The following is a 6299-nucleotide window of genomic DNA, read 5'->3' as shown; positions in this document are numbered from 1 at the left end:
GATAACTTGCCAAAAATAAAACGCTCTCGGTTAATAGTGCTTTTAGTGATGACGAAGAAAACATTGTTTAATTTATATTAATATGTATCACTTAAGAAAATTTTAATAAAGATATTTATCTTAATTATGAAAATATAATAGCATGTTTTTTAATTTTTGGAACCTAACCCTCCTTTTCGTACTAGTTCTTTGTTTCGTATAACATGGATTCGCATAACACGACAATTTTTTGGAACGTAACTACCATATTATACGGGGATTACCTGTACTGTATTTAAAAATTTTTATACTTGCATAATGGTTTTAACTAAGTCAAAGATTAATGAATTTTTGGAGGTGCAGGAATCATGCACCTTGACATGCTCAAACAATTCCTCAAACCTGGACGTTTTTGGAATGATATTCTTGACACATTAATCTTTTGTCATTATGCAATAGTTGTTTGGGATCATTTCAACATCTGTTTTATTGATTACTGGAATGGCTATAGAGGACCTAGTCATGGGCAGCATGTTCAATTGATAACATGTTTTTAACATGGATTTTTTTTTGTTTGTAGACTCATTTAAGTCTGAGATACACTACAGAAGAATTATAGACCTAGGTGATCTATGAATAAAATTACTGTACCTATTCAAAACATAATACCTGAAATATTTCAAAATGTGTTTTTCAAAAAATTGATTTGAGTTCTTTAACAACATGGATAATGGCCATATAGAAATAAATTAAATTAGGTTCATATAATGTGTATTTTGTATATACTGTGTATCTCATGTTTTTATGGATGGCTGATATTGGTCTGGCCAAAAGTATAGAAATTATAAGAAAACTCATTTTCTGTTAACATGTTAACAGACTCCTCTACGATGGATTCCCACCACTATGAACTATTTTTCATGTCCTGCAGACCACTATCCTTCTGATATCAGACTTTTTAATTGCCATTTTATTTTGTTGAATCATCATTTTATTTATTTCATCATAGTCATTACATTTACTTTATGGGCAAAAAATAAATACAGAAATAATATAAAATTTATTTTGTAATTATTTTTTCAATGTAGATTTTTACATTATGTGTAATTTTTGTTTTGTTTTCTGATTGACTAGTTTTGTTCAGTTTTGGTTTTGTTTTCTCTACAAGTGACAAGTCTTGGATTTGTTGTGTAAAGCAAAGCTGTGGATCATAAAAGAAAATGAAAAGCTTTAGATTTATATTTTAGATTTATTGATAGATAGATATATTGTAATATTTTTACAAGTTGAATAAAGATCTGTCCTGTATACTTTACAACTGAAATTTTTGTCTAATACATAATTGACTTTTATCTATAATATTGATATACAGTAACGGACAAGTTGATATTACCATATGCAGTGGAATACTCTTACATTTGCAGTAACGGATTTAACGGAAGTAAGATAAAAATACGTTGATTTGTAATCCACAGACTACAGATATTTTCTCCAGTTTCATTATCGAGATCCGTTTTAACCTGATTCTACTGTCTAGTAATGGACTTTTTGATATAAGGGATGAGCTCATAATAACAATTAATCACAATAAAATAGACTTTCATTAAAATGGACCACTTTCTTTGGTCTCATGGTGATCCATTATATCTAGTTTTTACTGTATATATGGCCTATATACTTTTTTGTCTGAAAGGCATTTTATTTATTATTATTCCACAAAATAATTACTTTTGAAACACATTGTATTAACATTACGTTTATAATTTAAGATAAAAATTATAAAGCTTATGATCAGTAGAAAAATCTCCGTCAACAACATTAAACAGATTTTAATGAATAAGTAAAATATGTTACTTAACAAAACATATGAGTATACGTACGATCTATGTCGTTACAGAAACCCATATGTGGTATGCAGCACTGGAGAGATTGAACATAATAACAAACATTAAGTTTATTAGATTTTTTTGTAAGTTAAACATTAAGTTTATTAGATTTTCTAATCTTCTATTATATTATATTATAGTATTTGATTTATAAAACTACAAAAGTTATCTTATGTAAGAGTTTAAAACACCAAGTGCCCAATGTCGTGTATTTTAAAAATTGTGTACAGTAGAGGAATAAAAAAATTTTAAAATATGTTAAATTGGTCACTCAGTGTGATAAACCCTTATGTAAAATAACCTTTGTAGTTATATAAATCAAATACTATAATATAACAAACATTAAAATGAAAACCATATAAAGAGTTTGGTTATTTTAGCCTACCATTGTCATGTTTATTGTGATACTTGGATGGTAAGATATCATATATTTTCAGTTCCTGTTTATTTGACCATTGAAAGTATATCATTTCATAAATTTTTTCAGATATAATTTTTTCTAATGCTAAATCTAAGAAACTGTACCATTCACAGCCAAATATCAAATGATAATCTGCCAATAAATCAAATTTTGCAAAAAACAATTTAAATATTTTAACTCAGCACCCTGGAAAACCACTTAAAACATATTTTTTACGGGCTGGTAACCTTGTACTGCTTAATTTTCCTATTTGAATGACACCATACTACTGGTTGGATAGGAAGAAGGAACTAGTGCAGTAGGGGGTTGAAATAATTTGACCAAAAGTAGTCATTGATTTCCTCTGGAACAGAGGATGGTCAATGACTACTAATTAATACTGGTCTACTATTAATATTGTTCTGTTTTAGATAGCTTGTGATGGCCCCCACATGTGATTGAAGTTTCTAACCTTAACTTCATATACGACTTGTTTAAATAAAAAAAATTTTGTATTAATACCAGAATAATTGCTTTTATATGATAATAAAGTGTTTATATTTTTGCAACAGATTGTATAAACTATGTGGAAGTATGTTATAGTAAATATTGCATTTATAGAAAAATTATTAGAATTAGTTTGATTTGTTTGATTATGGCAATGTGACAAGTGAGCGATCTGCCAAGAGGGGATGCATCCCAGGGAGGACTTCTTTGTGAAGCTGGTCCTTATTTAGGTGTTACTAACATGAAGAAAACCCGGAAAATGCTTGTGGCCAGCCCATTGGCCATGCTCGAACCCACAACCAACTACCAGTGTTTGGTGGTTTTATCCACTTGGCTACTGGAGGGCACTTATTAGAATTAAGAAAGTACCATTCAAAAATGAAAAACCCAAGTTGTTAAATGTGGAAAATTAAATACTTATAGACTTTTCACATGGCAACACTTTTGATTTCATGCAGGCAAGTGCTATGTGTTACCTTTTGCAGTAATGATATAGTGTGTCTATTTCACGCTATATTATTGTCGCAGTAATTCAGTGAATATAATATATATTTTTTAAAATTATATCTTAACATGTTAACAGACTCCTCTACGATGGATTCCCACCACTATGAACTATTTTTCATGTCCTGCAGACCACTATCCTTCTGATATCAGACTTTTTAATNTTTTTAAAGTTTATTTTAGTATTTAATAGTATTAGATATTTTATTAATATTATTTGATTAGTAAAACAGACATAAAGCAATATGATTAAAAAAAGTATCATTCACTTACCATTTTTACTCTCAGCTCTTTGATATAGCCTATAGGAAATTTTAAGTATTCTGTTTAATTCGTCTCACTAATTTTATAATTATATCTACAATAAACTGCTAATGGAAGTAAAATAGATAAAATAGTTTTAATGTTGGAGATGGTATTTTATAAACTTTTTCATACTGGAAAGTGTCATTCAGAGCTGTCCTTTAATAAGGAGCTGAAAATAAGCATTCCTATTTTCAGCTCTGAATTAGATGCTAGAAATTGCCTGTCCCAGCAATGTGAGTAATTAGGAATCATTTTAAAAGACATTGACAATTCTTAAAGATGGCTATCTTCTCATCAGCAGTTTTGCAATGCTTGAGTATTTTACTGTATCAATAAAGATTTTTCTTACACAATTTCCTGAGAGAATAAAGAGGAAGAAAAGTGATGATGATGATTTACTGTTGTTTGCATCTATTTTGTAATTTTCCCTAAAAAAGTTCATTTCACTTTTCCTTGTGCATGGTTGTCATCATGTTTGCTTAAGCAAAAAAATAAGCAGCCTCAAGGTGCTTCTAAAAATAATGTCAAACCAGATTTCTACTGGCCTCTCAGCACCTGTTCAGCTCAAATTTAGGAACATGTTTTGGGAAGTACTTAATACAGCACTGAAAATAGAAATGTCTCGGTTGTCAATGTTGGTCCTTGATAAAAAGAAAAAAAACAATGATTTTTTAAGGCATTATTGAGTTTTAAATAGCTACTTTGAATAGAGAACAGAAGAATTATTCAAAACAACAAGAGGTGTTTACTTATTAATAATAAAAGATAAAGATTACCTGTAAGACCATTAGATAGTTTTTAGATTATCTTTTATTAAGTATTACAGTAAGACTCTAGGCTTAACGCTGCTTCACTTAATGCTGATTCGATATAACACAGTCTGTTTGAAGCATTAAAAAAAGCTCAAAATTTATGCTGATTCAAATTATTGTGGCATTTCATTGATTCGTATATAATACAATTATTTGCTAACACAAACCAATCAGCAAAAGGTGTACTTTCTTTAAATCTATGTTTGTTTGGTGCAGTTTTGGAAAAAATATTATTCATGGCATCCATGATGTTATATTGGCTTTGCTTGGCAAGAATTAACTGATAAATGCATAAAGTGTGGAAGAAGTTATGGCAGAAGGTATTCAAGAATTCTCAATGAGAAGAGCCTATCACTGTATCGTTAGGTTGAGTTTGAAAACCTAAATTCTCAACCTAACTGATATAGCAGGACTAAGAGATATAGACAAGCAGGATATTGAGGAGTTACAGCAGGTTTCTGGTGAGAGCCTTATCAACAACGACCTTCAGGAACTGGCAGAACATGGAATTCGTGTGGAACTGGAAAATAGAGATTCTGAAAATGAAGAACCCAAAAAATTTCTCTTCAGATTTCCTTAGTAAAAGTTTGGTAATGATAACCGAAATCATTGATCAAATTGTAACAAATTATCCAGATTTTGAAAGGAGTGTAAAAGCAAACCTAACCCAGCATTTTGGATGCAATCTTTTGCTACCGACCAGAGAAATTCCTTTTTCTTTAAGATAGTGTTCCAATACATCAAATATAAATTTTCTTGTAGTATCCATTTCTAATTCTTTTGTGAATCATAGTTCTTGACAAATTTTTTCTATTTTACGAAGCAAATGTATGCAAGAAGTAAAGACTCATTGTTTGGTAAAGTAGATTTATTGAGCTGTAAAGAAAACTTTGTAGTCTTCAAAAAATCAGTTAGAGAGAACTCTACATCCTTGAACATTTCATTGATTTGTCTCTGTACTGTATTATTGCTTAATTTAATTGGATTTTCTTAATAATATCAGATGTTGGCTTGTGCATTACAGTATGCAGAATCTCACTCACAGCTGGCAGTATCAATTCTTCTTCAATAGTGTGCAGTTTTCCTGATTTAGCAATAAGCAAGGAAATCTTGTAAGAGACATGTAACCCATTATCATCTTGTTTTGATGCTGCTGAAAACATATTAGCTAAAATTGGATGTCTTGAGTGTTGTTCTTTGAGCATTTGAAAGTAAGATAAATTTTTATCTTTTCTGTCAGGATATACTTTGGTCAAATATTTTTCTAATCGTAAAAGTTTTCATAGCTTTGTTTGAGAAAACTCTCTGGCAAATCAGGCACATTGGTGATGTGTTGTTTAAGGATGCCTGGATAAAACCATATTTCAAATATTCAACATTATATTGTCTACATTTTTTCTTTGAATCTGACATGGGTCTATCTGTAAAAATAAAAACAATAAAAAAAATTTTTTGTGGCTACCACAGGACCAACCTTCACCATATTTACCTTACCTTTAACTTAACCAAGTTGTTTTGTGAATATTTTACAACAGAAAAATTTTTTGTGAAAAATTATTTAAATTATGTAAATTTAAATGTTAAAAGATAGTTTTAAATTACAGTCGGTTGGTAAAAAGAATAATAAACAAATAATAATAGTAAATATGTACGTACTTTCCTCTGTGGCAAATAGTTATTAGAACAAAAATATATTTTTAATAAGTGGATAAGTGGTCTATGTAAATTATTTTTTGAATGTGATCTGTAGATACCATACAGAAATTTTAGGTTTACACTTGCTCTGAAGGAACTTTTAAACAATCTCTATGGATAAAAGTGTCTTGTATTTGTAGTAATGTGTAATAAACCTGTCAAAACATGCACAGATTTGATATTCAGAATGTGTGTTAACCTTGTCATGAC

General features: G+C 29.5%; 1 pseudogene; it reads right to left on the bottom strand.

The window, feature by feature from the left end:
- Positions 1-5181: 5181 nt before the first annotated feature.
- On the bottom strand, positions 5182-5668 carry LOC111640567 (annotated as a pseudogene).
- Positions 5669-6299: the final 631 nt, after the last annotated feature.

This window comes from Centruroides sculpturatus, unplaced genomic scaffold (assembly GCF_000671375.1).
Source record: "Centruroides sculpturatus isolate CEXI.00-Female unplaced genomic scaffold, Cexi_2.0 scaffold1379, whole genome shotgun sequence".
Taxonomy (NCBI): domain Eukaryota; kingdom Metazoa; phylum Arthropoda; class Arachnida; order Scorpiones; family Buthidae; genus Centruroides; species Centruroides sculpturatus.
The sequence above is the reverse complement of the archived record's forward strand: the minus strand, read 5'-3'. Positions and strand labels throughout refer to the sequence as shown.